The sequence below is a fragment of the Tursiops truncatus genome, chromosome 10 (assembly GCF_011762595.2).
Source record: "Tursiops truncatus isolate mTurTru1 chromosome 10, mTurTru1.mat.Y, whole genome shotgun sequence".
Classification (NCBI taxonomy): domain Eukaryota; kingdom Metazoa; phylum Chordata; class Mammalia; order Artiodactyla; family Delphinidae; genus Tursiops; species Tursiops truncatus.
The window spans coordinates 64,246,241-64,261,450 of record NC_047043.1 but is presented as its reverse complement, the minus strand read 5'-3'; the positions used below and the strand labels follow the sequence as shown (position 1 = coordinate 64,261,450).

Genomic DNA, 15,210 nt, shown 5'->3' with positions numbered 1-15,210 from the left:
ACAGAATATTTGGCATTTGCATCATATTACCTTTCTAAATCTGAAAAATTCTGAATTTAGAAACATCTGACCCCAAGGCTTTTGGATGAAGGATTGTGGGCCTGTACTTGTAGGCAGTGAGAGAAAAGCTAAGTCTTTTTCTTTAATGGGAAAGAAGAGGGTGGAAAGAGGTATGGATGGCATATGCACTTTAGAAAAATAATTATTTGCTGGACTGGTAAAAGTTTCATTTTAGGAAAAACATTCCTTTCAGATCAGGCCATATTATAAACTGGTCTTCAATTCTGGACAGTTGGAATTTGAAGGAAGGAGTTGCCATTTGTACAAAATAAGACCTAAATAATGATGACACACATTTATTGAACATTGACCTATTTTCAGAATAGGTAAGCTCTTTTTGTGTAATACCTTATTTAATCTTCATGCCAGCCCTGACAGATAAGGAAACTGTAAAGGGGCACAAAGCTAGTAAGATAACTTTCAGGTAATGTATCAATAGCTCCTTTACTGCTACTGTAAACTGCCTTCTTTCTACTCTGTTGCTACCTAAAACTGAAATTAATTTCTCATAGAATCTTTTCTTTGGCTAGTCTATGTGGGACCTATCCATGTAATGAATATTTCTGATTTTATGGGGTAGTCCATATAGTAGATGTTGTATGCTCATGAGGCACACTCAGGATGGGACTCAGATTTTGAAACCCAAAAGTAACATTTGGTCAAGTAAGGTTGGTGGTAGTGTTTTGGGTTGGAAGGTTGGTGGATAAGAATCGCCTGGAACTCTGAGAGCTTGTGTCAGCTGTCCCCTTCCTGAATCTGGATGGTGCAGGGGTTAGAGTGCATGTGATTTTACACCTTCCTCCAACTACAGTGAATAATCAGGATTATTCACAAATTAAGATAACGGTGGTAATGCACAATTTCCAGGCCTTTTCTCTTCTGCTTGGGAAGACTTAATAGAATGCAAGAAAGGAATGCTTATAGCCCTTAAAAACTCTTGGCCTGGGCTTCCCTGGTGGCGCAGTGGTTGAGAGTCCACCTGCCGGTGCAGGGGACATGGGTTCGTGCCCCGGTCCGGGAAGATCGCACATGTCGCGGAGCGGCTAGGCCCGTGAGCCATGGCCGCTGAGCCTGCGCGTCAGGAGCCTGTGCTCTGCAATGGGAAAGGCCACAACAGTGAGAGGCCCGCGTACCGCAAAAAACAGAAAACAAAAAAACCCTCTTGGCTTTAAAACATATTTACTAGATTGGGGAAATTTTCATTTTAGGAAAAAATACCACTGTATTCGGGTAACTTTGAATCTGTTCTAATTTATGGAAAAAATAAATTGCTTGCAATCTTCAGTACTTTAGCTGTTATTAACAAATTGTTTTTGATCCCCTGTAATGAATCTCTTCATCATGGTTGAAAACTGCTGCCCTCTAAAATACTCCCAGAGTACTGGTCTTTTCCTCAAGGCTTTTTGCCATATCTAAGGTTACAAGATAGACATTTAGTCTTTTTTTTTCTCTCCTTTCGATGTTGTTTCATACTTGAATGTTGGGGCTAGGGAGTTTTATATACAATGGTTTGTTAGTTGTAAGTCTTGTTTGAAAAGAAATACCTTCCTACTTGAAGAATGAGACTTAAGGCCAATTCAGAAAAGAAGGGAAGTAACTAAGAGGAAGTAAATTTGAAGGCTAATGTCTATTTTTAGTAACTTGAGCTTTTGAAAGTTTCCTTTCAAAAGTTAGAAAATTAACTCGTTCTCATACCAACACATTTTTATCCATTAACTTAGGAAAGCTAGGTTTCTTATCATTAATTCAATTGGCAAACACATACTTATGTTCAGTGATATCTTTGACCTTGCTAGGCATTGTAGGGAGTATAGAAATGAAGATAGTTATCCCTCAGGAGATTGGCTCCAGGATCCTCACAGATATCAAAACCTGTAGCTGCTTACATCCCTTATATAAAATGGTGTAGTGTTTGCATATAACTTGTGCACATCCTTCCATATACTTTAAGTCATCTCTAGATTACTTATAATACCTAATACAACATAAATACTGTTGTCCCTTGGTTTACACGGGGATTAGTTTCAGGACCTGCCCTGGATACCAAAATCTGTATACTCACGTCCCATATTCAGTTGGATTCCGCCAACCAGGATTGTGTGATAGTATAGTATAGTATAATATAGTGTTTATTTATTAGAGGATACTTTTTTTCTTTAATTTGTTTAATTTATTTTTGGCTGCGTTGGGTCTTCATCGCTGCACGCAGGCTTTCTCTAGTTGCGGCGAGCGGGGGCTACTCTTCATTGCGGTGCGCGGGCTTCTCTTGTTGCGGAGCACGGGCTCTAGGCGCACGGGCTACAGTAGTTGTGGCTCGCGGGCTCAATAGTTGTGGCTCGTGGGCTCTAGAGCACAGGCTCAGTAGTTGTGGTGCACGGGCTTAGTTGCTCCGCGGCATGTGGGATCTTCCCGGACCGGGGCTCGAACCCAAGTCCCCTGGATTGGCAGGAGGATTCTTAACCACTTTGCCACCAGGGAAGCCCTATAGTACTTTTTTTTTTTTCTTGCGGTACGCGGGCTTCTCACTGCCGTGTTCTCTCCCGCCACGGAGCACAGGCTCCAGACGCGCAGGCTCAGCGGCCATGGCTCACGGACCCAGCCGCTCCGCGGCATGTGGGATCCTACCGGACTGGGGCACAAACCCACGTCCCCTGCATCGGCAGGCGGACTCTCAACCACTGCGCCACCAGGGAAGCCCTATAGTACTTAATGAAGAACCGAGTATAAGTGGGCTTGTGGAGTTCAAACCTTTGTTGTTCAAGGGTAAGCTGTAATTGTAAACTCAATGTAAATTATATATAAATAGTTGTAGGCATGTGACAAATTCAAGTTTTGCTTTTTGGAACTTTCTGGAATTTTTTTTCCTGAATATTTTTGATCTGTAGATGCAGAACCTGTGGATTCAGGGGACTGCTGTATAGTTTTTTTTACTGGAGCTTACAGACGATAGTATCCAGCAGTAAAACATTAGCTGTTATGTGCTAGGTATTGTTTATTCTGAGTTCCTTCTTGTGTTAACTCAATAATTACCACTATCCAATGAGAGTAGGAACCATTATTTTCCCCATTGGTACAGATGAGGAAGTAGAAGCACAGAGGAGTTGAGTAACTTATCCAAAGATTCACAGCTGCTTTGAACCCTAGCACCTGATTTCAAGAGCCTTCTCTCTACCAGTTCAGAGTATCAAGTGATGGCAAGCTTACACAGTCATTTGGGAAACAGCTATAAGAGTTCAGGGATAAAGAAGAATTTGTGCTGGGGTAGCCAGGGAGTCGTCTCTGGGGAGGGCGTAACTCTTGGCCCAAAAGGAGATGAAGGGGAGTGTTATGAGTGGTTCGAATCAGCCCTTTGCAGTGTTAAACTGCTTGAACACAGATAATCTTGTTTTACTTCCTTATAGCGAAGAGAGGGTGGACAGTGTTGGTTAGCCTAGGGAAGTTATGTGGGAGAGAGGGGGCAATACGCATCTGTCAGATTCAGTAAACAGGAGATCAGAGTCCAGGATGGAGTCTTGCATATGTACTTTGTTTCTTCCTTTTTTTTTTTTTGCTTAATATACTATGGAGACCTTTCCAAGTCAGTCATATTAAGGGACTTCCCTGGTGGTGCAGTGGTTAAGAATCCGCCTGCCAGTGCAGGGGACACGGGTTTGATCCCTGGTCTGGGAAGATCCTACATGCCGCGGAGCAACTAAGCCCGTGCGCCACCACTACTGAGCCTGTGTGCCACAACTACTGAAGCCCACTCCTGGAGCCTGAGCTCCGCAACGAGAGAAGCCACCACAATGAGAAGCCCACGCACTGCCGCTCCCCGCAACTAGAGAAAGCCCACGCACAGCAACGAAGATCCAACACAGCCAAAAATAAGTAAATAAAATAAAATTTATTAATCATTTTCAAAAACATAATACATACATCTTATAGATTGAGACAATGCAAAAGGATATATGGCTCCTAGAAGCAACCATTGTTTTTTTTTTTTAAGCAACCATTGTTGAGTTTCTTGTGAATTTTTTGAGAGAGTCTGTGTATATACCAGTGTTCATTGTTCTTCAGTGAATGTTACTTGTGTACCTCTCCCGGGCCCTGTTCTATATATCTGTACATTCCACCATTACACAATGGTATGAGAGTGTAAATACTCAGCACCTTTTTTTTTTTTTTTCCTTTTAATTAATTTATTTATTTTTGGTCTTAGTTGAGGCACTGCGGGATCTTTCGTTGAGGTGCACGGGCTTCTCTCGAGTTGTGGCATGCAGGCTTAGTTGCCCTGCAGCATGTGGGATCTTAGTTCCACAACCAGGGATCGAACCTGCGTCCTCTGCATTGGAAGGCGGATTCTTAACCACTGGGCCACCAGGGAAGTCCTAGCACCTTATTTTTTTAAATTTAATCTATCTTGGAGATCATTCATTAACACAGATCTTTTTTCTTTTAATGGTTGCATAATGTGCCATTGTATGGGTATTTAACCAGTCCTCAAAAGGGACACCTAGGTTGTTTCTAATCTTTTGTTACTATAATAATAAAACTATTGCTGAAGTGAGTGTTCTTGAACAGAAATATTTACATCCATATGAATATATTTATAGGATAAATGCTTGTAAATAGAATTGCTGGTTCAAACGATGTACGCATTTATTTATGTATGTATGTATGTATGCCACACCCCGAGGCATGTAGGATCTTAGTTCCTTGACGAGGGATCAAACCTGTGCCCACTGCAGTGGAAGCACAGAGTCCTAACCACTGGACTGCCAGGGAATTCCCAATGTATGCAGTTTAAATTCTAACGTTGTCAATAGCCCTTCAGAGAAGTTGCTCCCTACATTAATAGCGTGCTCTTTTTATGACTTAATCCCTTTAATACTCAGACACTGAAATTCTTCAGTCACACTGGTGCTTACAATCCATTGATCTTATTACCCTTTTACTAACCCCTCAATCTTCTTAAGTTCCCACTTTCCTCCTCAGTGTTCATAGTTCATCACTGTAATCACCCCCTTTTATATATTCTTAACTCTTTTCTCACTTCATCTTATCTGGCAAAAGGTCGGCCCTAGTTAAATCCAACTTTTTACTTATTCTACCCTGTAACTGATTGTCTGGAGAAGGAAAAAAGTGTGCTGATTGGTCTCACTTGGAACTCATGACCCCTAACCTCAAAGGTGGCTCTTTCCTAAGTTAAGCACTGCCCAGCAGTCCCACTAAGATTCCTTAGTCTATTTATTCTATTTTTAGGACAATATGGCAGTACCTCCTTCGATCAAACCTTCTGTTTCCCTTCCCCAGCTTCCCTGTCGACTGATGATCTCTCTTCTTAATTAACTGAGAAAATGGAAGCCATTAGAAGAGTCCACCACTACATCTGCTTACTCACCTACATTTGGCTGTTATGGTCTGCTTCCTCCTCTGTTATCATGGAGTGGTCCTTTGGGAGTCCATAATTCACATCCAGGGTTAGCCCCCTCCACTTGTGTGCTAGATGCTAGTCCCCTCTAATCGCCTCAGAACTCTACTCTAGCAGTTTTCCCCTCCCCTGCATCAATTCTACATTCAGTCCATTGGCTAGACCTTAATACCCCACCTAGCTGCCACAGAGGTGGGGGATGTAGTCTTTATTATTGGCAGCCATTTGACCAGGAAGGGAAATGATTGATCTGAGGCAGGCAGTGAGGAGTCTCTGCCACACTTCCCAGACTTTTTTTAAATTAAAAGAAACTTTCTGGTAACAGTTTTATTGGGATGTAATTCACATACCATACAGTCCACTCATTAAAAGTGTATAACTTGGGACTGGATAATAGATGAGAGTGCCTTCTAGAATTTATCTTTAAATGACCTGATATTTGCTGTAATGTTTTCCAGAAAAATCTATACCATGAAATTATGGATATGTCTTCTTTGGCAGATCTTTGTAGCATGCAGAAAACCAGAACATTGAATAAGAATCCTGTGTCTACCAAATAGCCATGGGAGAATTGTTTAGAATGGTCCTGTCTGGTAGACTTTCTGTGATGGTGGACATGTTCTATATCTGCTTATCGAATACAGTGGTCATATGTGGCTGTTGAGCATTTGAAATGTGGCCAGTGTGATCAAAGAAGTGAAATTTTGAATTTGAATTAATTAAAATATTAAAAAATTAGTCACATGTGATTTGTGGCTACCATATTGGGCATTGAAACTGTAACAGTACCAGCTTTGGGAGTAAACACAACCCAGACATGCTATCTCTTGTGTTCATGCTTCAAGCAATGACTGCGTCCCTGAATATATTTTTTCATTATTTTTATATTCCAATTGATAACTATTGTTGAAGTCTTTGGCTTCCTTCCTGCTTATGCGTAATTTAGGTGTGAGTGACATCTTAAGTGTGTTGAGGAGAGCTTCACAAGTGCCTTTCAAAGGTGGATTGAAGTCAAATTTTTACTTCTGTATGTAGCAGCCAGTGGTAAATTACACAGTGGCTTTCGTTCATTCATTCAGCAAACACATGTGGAGAGCCTACTGGTGTCTGGCACTACATGCTTGGCATTGGTGATGTAAAAATGAATAGAACTGTCCCTGCCTTAAGTTAGCTTTCAGTCGGTAGAGGGAGTCTTGTTTAAATAGGAATGATAAATAGGTATAAGGATATTTATAAAGGAGGTTGTGTGGGGAAGGAAAAGGAAATGGAAGAGGAGATCAGGAAACAAGTAACTTCGTCATCTTGAAAGGTAAATATTTGGTAGATAGAGAAGAGGTGGGGAGGCTTCTTGGGCAGAAGGAAAGTGTATATAGGACCAAAATATGCTTTTACTTTTTACGAAATTGTATTGTGGTACAGATGTTAATGGAATAGATCTAGAGTGAATTGGACCGTTTACCTGGAGACAACTCTTAATTTCAGAGAAGATTGTTGGAAAACATTGCTTCTGCAGTGCAGTCCTTAAAACCTAGGTGTCTGCTTGTGGGTGGCCTCATGATCCAGGCTTAAATTTCTGAACTTCGATCCTTGAGCTGATTTTTCTATCCTACACCCTTCTTAACTAATTCTAGGTGAAGTTGTTTGTTATATTAACTTAATTGCTTAGTAAAGCCAACTTTGTAGGCAGTTATGTAGTTATTAATGGTTGGTGTATAAACATGTAGTAGGTGTTTGCTATATTGTCATTGAAATGTCTCATGAATCCTGCAGATACCTTAGTTTAAGCATCTTTCTACTTGCCTTCCAGATAAACTGTAATTAAGCTATGTTTCTTAAAATCCCAGATCACAATGGTATTTGCAACAACTTGCTAGCTGCACTTGTCACTCTGGGCTCTTTGAAGAACTGTTAGGTGACCCTTTCGCTGTTTTTCATTAAGTAAAATTTTCACTTGATTCCCATTTTTCCCTTTGATTATCTCTTCTTTCATATTAATAACCATGACTTCTTTTACTTATTCCTGAGTTTTATTTAGTTTCTCTAATGCCACCATTAAAATTTGTAAATTTTCCTTGGAATCCTGGGCCTAGGACAGGCCATAAATTTTGTTTGATCTATATTTTTCGTTACATGTTGCCTTTTCCAAAGTGAAACAGATATCATTTCCTAAATCCTGACATGGGCTGTCAGGCTGATTGCCTTTGACAGCCAGCCTGTGGCCACTATAGGCATAATACAGGCACCAGCCAGCAAAAGAAGGGAAACCTCCTTTTCTTTTGTAAAACTGATTTGTTCTCTCTTCTAAATCAGTGTGAAGACTTGGGTCTACTAGTCACTTTTTTTTTTTTTTAGTTAAAATACACATAATGTAAAATTTACCATCTTAGCCATTTTTAAGTGTACAGTTCAGGGTTATTAAATACATTCACATCAGAATTTCCCTGGTGGCTTAGTGGTTAGGGTTCCGGGCTTTCACTGCTGCTACCCAGGTTCAGTCTCCAGTCGGAGAACTGAGATCTTGCAAGCCGCACGTGGCACAGCCAAAAAAAAAAAAAAAAAAAATTCACATTGTTGTGCAACCATCACCACCATCTATTCCCATAATTATTTTCATCTTGTAAATCTGAAACTCTGTACCCATTGAACATTAATCCACCATTGTTCCCTCGTCCCAGCCCCTGGCAAACACCATTCCCCTTTCTATTTTTATGATTTGACTACTCTAAAACATAAGTGGAATCATACAGTATTTGTCTTTTTGTGACTTGCTTATTTCAGTTGGCATAATGTCCTCAAGATTCATCCATGTTGTAACACATTGCAGAATTTCCTTCCTTTTTAAAGCTGAATAATTTTTTGTATGTATATAACACATTTTTCTTATCCACTCCTTGGTTGATGGACACTTGGGTTGCTTTCATGTTTTAGCTATTGTGAATAATCCTGCTATGAACGTGGATGTACAAATATCTCTTCAAGATCCTGCTTTCAGGGCTTCCCTGGTGGCGCAGTGGTTGAGAGTCCGCCTGCCGATGCAGGGGACACGGGTTCGTGCCCCGGTCTGGGATGATCCCACATGCCGCGGAGTGGCTGGGCCTGTGAGCCATGGCTGCTGAGCCTGCGCGTCCGGAGCCTGTGCTCCGCAACGGGAGAGGCCACAACAGTGAGAGACCCGCGTACCGCAAAAAAAAAAAAAAAGAGAGATCCTGCTTTCAATTCTTTGGAGCAGGGGTCCCCAAACCCTGGGCCGTGGACCATTAGGAACACGCCGCAGCCTGTTAGGAACAGCAGGAAGTGAGTGACGGGCAAGAGACCGAAGCTTCATCTGTCACTCCCCATCACTCGCATTACCACCTGAATTATTTCCCACCCCACTCCCACCCCTGCTCCGTGGAAAAATTGTCTTCCACAAAACTGGTCCCTCATGTCAAAAAGGTTGGGGACTGCTGCTTTGGAGTATATGCCCAGAAGTGGAATGCTGGGTTATATGGTAATTCTATTTTTAATCCTTTGAGGAGCCTCTATACTGTTTTCCATAGTGGCTGTACCATTTTACATTCCTGTCAACACTTGCTGTTTTCTGGGTTTTGGGTTCAAGTGTTTTCTGGGTTTTGGGTTTTTTTTTAAATCTTAGCCATCTGAATAGGTGTGAGGTGGTATTTGTGATTTTGATTTGCATTTCCATCATAATTTGTGATGTTGACTATCTTTTTCATGTGCTTATTGGCTGTTTGTATATTTTCCGTTGCCCAGTTTTGAATTGGATTGCTTCTTTTTTTGCTGTTGAGCTTTAGGAGTTCTCTATATATTCTGGATATTAATCCCATATCAGATAGGTGATTTGCAAATCTTTTCTCCTCAAAAGTGGATTGTCTTTTCACTTTCTTGATGGTGCCCTTTGAGACACAAAACTTTTTAATTTTGATAAGGTTCAATTTAAGTTTTCTTTCATTGACTTTGCTTGTGGTGTCATATCCAAGAAATCTTTGCTAAACCCAGTGACAGGAAGATTTTTCCTCAGTATTTTAAGGTTTTTATAGTTTTCCTCTTGTATCTATTTTGAGTTAACTTTGTTTATTGTATAAGGTCAGAGTCTAAACTTTTGCATGTGAATATCCAGTTTCCCCAGTACTGTTTATTGGAAAGACTGTCCTTTCCTCATAGAATGGTCTTGGCCCCTTGTCAAGAATCACTTGACCATATATGTGAAGGTTTATTTCTGTTCTCTGTCCTATTCCATTTGTCTATATGTCTGTGTTTATACTAGTACCACATTGCTTTTTGGTTTACTACTAGCTTTGTAGTGAGTTTTGAAATTAGGAAGTCCTCCAACTTAATTTTTCTTTTCCAAGATTGTTTTGGCTATTCTGGGTCCCTTGGATTTCCATATGAATTTTAGGAGCAGCTTCTTAATTTCTGGCAAAGAAGCTAGCTAGGATTTTGGTAAGGAATGCTTTGAATATATAGATCAATTTGAGGAGTATTGTCACCTTTACAATATTAAATCTTCCGATCCATGAACACAGATGTCTTTGCATTTATTTAGATCATCTTTCTTTTTTTGCACCCACCCCTCCCCAACTTCCTTTTTCTCCTTACTTGTACCTAGAACGTTAGGCATTTAAAGGTGAAGAAGCCTTGTCTCCCACCACTTTGTAGAAAATAAAAGGGAAATTGCCAGAAATAGCAAATACTTGAATAATGCCGTTATAGACTTTTTCCTTTATATGAACATGTCTAATTCTCATAACTGCCCTATGGGATCGCCTAGTATTCTCATGTTACAGATAAAGAAATTGAAGCACAGAAAGGCTAACTTGTCCAAGGTCACTCAGCTAACCAGTAAGGGGCAGAACAAGGCCCTGAACTAATAAACAATTGGTTCCAGAGTCCATATCCCTAAACACTCTACTCTCACCCTTCTCTCCCCTGCAAACATCAAGAAGCAATCCTGCAGGTTTTAGTGTCCTTTTCTCTTTTGCCTATCCAAGCAAATCTTGGTGACATTGTGAAACATTCAGTTAAGGGTCTTTCCTGGTGGTCCAGTGGTTAAGACTGTGCACTCGCAATGCAGGGGGCCCCGGGTTCAAACCCTGGTCAGTGAACTAGATCCCGCATGCCACAACTAAAAAGATCCCACATGCCGCAGCCACCCTGGTGCAGCCAGATAGATATTTTAGAAAGAAAGAAAGGAAGGGAAGGAAGGATGGAGTCAATTAATATGTAACTTACATATTATTGTGATTGATTACTCTGAATTATTTCTCCTTAAGTGAGTTTTCCATATATTTGATCAAAAGTCCTGTGGTTGTAAAAATTATATTTCACGTTTTCCCTAGCTTTCTATCCTTTTATGATTTTTTTGTACACATTCTTTTCAGAATGTCATTTACATACCAGGGGAAGAGAGCTGCCAGATTTGTTGAGTATGTTTGAGTTGCTGTGAAGTCATCGATTTGGTTCTAGTGTGTCTTAAGTCTGTTTACTCTCATGGAGGGGTTCAGATCATCATCTGTCAAGCAAGGGTAGTAGCTTTCTGAGTTTCAGGAAGCTGTGCTACAGTAAGACTTATAAGTGGTGGCCAGCTCTTTTCACACTTCTTTTTACAAGTCTTAATGATTCCCTCTGGTGACTACAGCCTATTTGCACTCTTGCCTGTCTTGCTTACCTGGTTGCACAGTGTGGGGGAGTGGTCTGTCCTTCAGACACTTTTCAACTGTTAGAGTGGCTGCTTCCTGCACTTGGGTAGGTACACTACAATGATGCATTAACATTCAGTTCTCTCCATTTCACACAGCAGTCTGGTGATTTCCTCATGTTTGTGTAACCATGATGTTGACTCACATTTGTCTGAATAGCTTCCTGAAGGCTTTCTGGAGCTGTTTGGCACCTAGAGTTTAGTGTACAACATTCTAGAGTCTTCCTAGATTAAATTGGATTGGAAATTAAAAATAACTCACTGAACCAAAAGCAAATATTGTAAGGCACTAATAATAGACTTAATTCCCTGTATTTTTAATCCTTTAGTCTTTAGTTTTCAATTAATGAAATAGTCCTATTAAGGTGACTATCTAGAACACTTCAGTGGTTCTCAAAGAGGTCCCTAGATTAGTGGTGTTAACATCACATGAGAACTTGATAGAAATGCAGATTCTCAGCCCCTACCACAGAACTACTGAATCAGAACTTCTGGGGGTGGGTCCATTAATCTGGGCTTAAACAAGCCCTCTCTCCAGGTGATTCTGATGCATGTTAAACTTTGAGAACCTCTTAATCAGTGTATGCACTATAGGGGTAAAATGAAGCACCCACCACCTACCAGGTACCCCAGAATAATTTTCAAAGAGTCTTAAAATTTCTCTGAAATCTGTTTATCTGCTTCTTAGTGATTGATAGTCTAACCTACTCTGTTACTCTTTTGGCTTCTGTTAAAAATCTCAATCTACATCTTAGTATGTTTCACAGGTATCTTATTTCCCCAGTAGGATTGAATTTCTTAGTTCAAGGTAATCCTTTTTCACAAAAGCAGCTTTCCAAAATGGCCAGTAAACACAGGAAACGGTGTTCAACACCGCTAGTCATCAGAGACATGCAAATTAAAGCCATAATGAGATATCACTACACACCCACCAACTTGACTAAAATTTAAAAAGTATCATTGAATGGGAAGCATTTACTGCTTGTGGGAGTATATAACTACTTTGCAAAACTGTTTAGTAGTATATACTAAAGCAAAACATTCTCTTAGGTATAAACCCACAAAATTGTTTAGTAAATAAGTATACCAAACATGTGCAAGATTTGTCATAAGTATTCCTAAAAGGCCCAAATAATCAGTCAAGAGCAGAATACGACACAGCTATGAAAGTAAACCAAGTGCTATTTGAAGCAACCTGGATGAATCTCTGAAAGATTGTTAAAATAAAGTAGCCCCAAACAAAGTTCAAGATCAGCAAAGAAATTTAAACCCAGGCAAAACCAATCCACAGTGAAAGAAATCAGACTAGTCCAGGAATGACTTAGGAGGAAGGGGACATGGGACCTTCTGGGATGCTGATGGCGTTGTTTCTTGATCTTGGTGGTAGTTACATGGATGTGCTCACTTCGTGAAATACCTTTAAAAAATTTTTGTTGTTGTTGTTAACCCCAAAAGATTAACTCCTGGGGTATTAATCAGTTCTTTTTGTTTTTTTTTTTTTTTTCTGGTACGCGGGCCTCTCACTGCTGTGGCCTCTCCCGTTGCGGAGCACAGGCTCCGGACGCGCAGGCTCAGCGGCCATGGCCCACGGGCCCAGCCGCCCCGCGGCATGTGGGATCCCCCCGGACGGGGGCACGAACCCGCATCCCCCGCATCGGCAGGCGGACTCTCAACCACTGCGCCACCAGGGAAGCCCTAATCAGTTCTTTTAACACTTCATTCCTTGTGCTTTGTATCATGGTTTTCTTTATTGCTTCCCTCTGACATCTTAAGACTTTTGAGATTTAGTCTTTGTTCTCTTTTCTTTGTAAAACCTCCCCCACCTTTTTTTTTTTTTTTTTTTTTTTACATACACAGTGAAGTTGAGAGTGATTGAGGAATAATCAAGGAAGGTTCATCTCTCATGGAGTAATCGTCTACTACGTGTTTATTTGGGTTTTATAGGCTCTTTTAAAACGCAAATGTAGCTGAAAGAGTTGAGCCTATCATTTACACTTTCTATATTTTTACTGTACTCTATTGGTTTTCCTCATACCTACCTGAGAGCATGACTCAAGGAATTGAAATTTGTATTAGAAGAATTGATTTGGAGAAGAAGGGGCACTTTTAGGAAAGCCAGAATAGGTGCTGGCTTGTTGTTTGCTTTCATTCCATCTAAGAAAATGCCTTTTCCCTTTTGCAAATGGGGTCTCACTTCATTATTAGAAAATTAAATTTTTAGAATTAAGAATAAGGCAGTGGGGGGCTTCCCTGGTGGTGCAGTGGTTGAGAGTCCACCTGCCGATGCAGGGGATGTGGGTTCGTGCCCCGGTCTGGGAAGATCCCACATGCCGCGGAGCGGCTGGGCCCGTGAGCCATGGCCGCTGAGCCTGCGCGTCCGGAGCCTGTGCTCCGCAACGGGAGAGGCCACAACAGTGAGAGGCCTGCGTACCACACACACACACACACACACACACACACACAAAAAGAATAAGGCAGTGGTTTATATTCAGGGTTCAGCATTACTCCATTTGTGTCATCATGAGGAAATGTCCTTACATAGATGATTTGGTAAGGCAAAAGAACTCTGGAATAGCCTTAAGTTGTCTGGGTAAACCTAGGTTAAATAAAGTTTTAGCAGAACAGTATAAGAATTGGGGGCAGCACTCAGAAGCTTACAAATCAGCTCATAGTGGCTGGAAATAATCATTTTGGAAGACAGCCTCCACCATTAATAATACTGGGACAGACAGGGTTGGGAGAACATAACTTTGAGACTAGATAGGAACGTGAGCCACAAACTAAAGCTCTCTATATCTCAGAACTGCTTTGCCTGTGTTGAGATCAGAGTTCTTTGGCTTACTGTGAGGGCTTGAGCAGAATGCATCTGCCAGAGATAGTACTGGGCATCACTTCAGATCTGCTGCTACCATATCTGGGCTCTCATTGGGAGCTTGAAAAATTCTAGCTTGTGGCTTGAGTAAGCTGATTATCTTGCTGGTACTTTGATGACTGCCTAAGGAATTTTTTAGAAAAAAAGTTGGAATGCTAGATCCTGGGCTAGATGTCCTTTGCAGTAAGACCTTCTACTTTATTTTGGGAGAACTCATATAGATTGTGTCCTGAAATGAATTTCAAGAAAGCCTTTTTTCTGCTTAAAGGCTACCAATAATATTAAATGATTGTTGCCAAATTAGTCTCCCAGTACCCTTCAACAGCTCTTGGCTTGTGTAGATGGAGGTGGTTTAAGTTGCATGTTTTCTCTTTATAAGTAGATTCTTCCAGAGACCTTAACCTGGGCCAAGTATAGGTCTCACCTCTTTAGAGCAATGTAAATCACTCTGTAAGACACATGGAGGTGAAGCTTCTTAGTTAGACTTGGGTCCCTAATGTTTTGAGGTTAAAGATACAGTAACAGAATTTTGTTAGGTGAGTAATTTCATTTGAAAGAAATTTGGCTTAGTTACCAAAGCAAGCAGAGTTTGGGTTAAATAAAGTTCCAAATTTTATATCTGAATCAAGTCAACTTTTAATTTTGTGAATCTGTCATTTAAGACCCAAAGAGCTCTGCTTTTTTTTTTTTTTTTTTTTTTTGTGGTACGCGGGCCTCTCACTGTTGTGACCTCTCCCGTTGCGGAGCACAGGCTCCGGACGCGCAGGCTCAGCGGCCATGGCTCACGGGCCCAGCCGCTCCGCGGCATGTGGGATCTTCCCAGACCGGGGCACGAACCCATGTGCCCTGCATCGGCAGGCGGACTCCCAACCACTGCGCCACCAGGGAAAACCCAGAGCTCTGCTTTTATTGCTTTATAATCCCCAGGTTCCCACAGCCCCCTCCTGGAGTTCAATTAATTTGCTAGAGTGACTCACAGAACTCAGGAAAATATTTAACTTTCTAGATTACCGGTTTCTTATAAAAGAAACAGCCAGATGCATAGGGCAAGGTATGTGGGAAGGGGCACAGAGAGCTCTTCGGGTGTGTCATTCTCACAACACCAACCTGGAAGCTCTCTGAACCCTTTTGGGTTTGGGAGGGGCTTCATTATGCAGGTATGATTGATTA

At 41.1% G+C, this 15,210-nt stretch overlaps 1 protein-coding gene across 2 annotated transcripts in view; it reads left to right on the top strand.

Annotated features, from left to right (window-relative positions):
* The window catches only part of RHOA (ras homolog family member A), a 52,062-nt gene that overhangs the window by 13,954 nt on the left and 22,898 nt on the right, over positions 1-15,210 (top strand). The window lies entirely within an intron of this gene.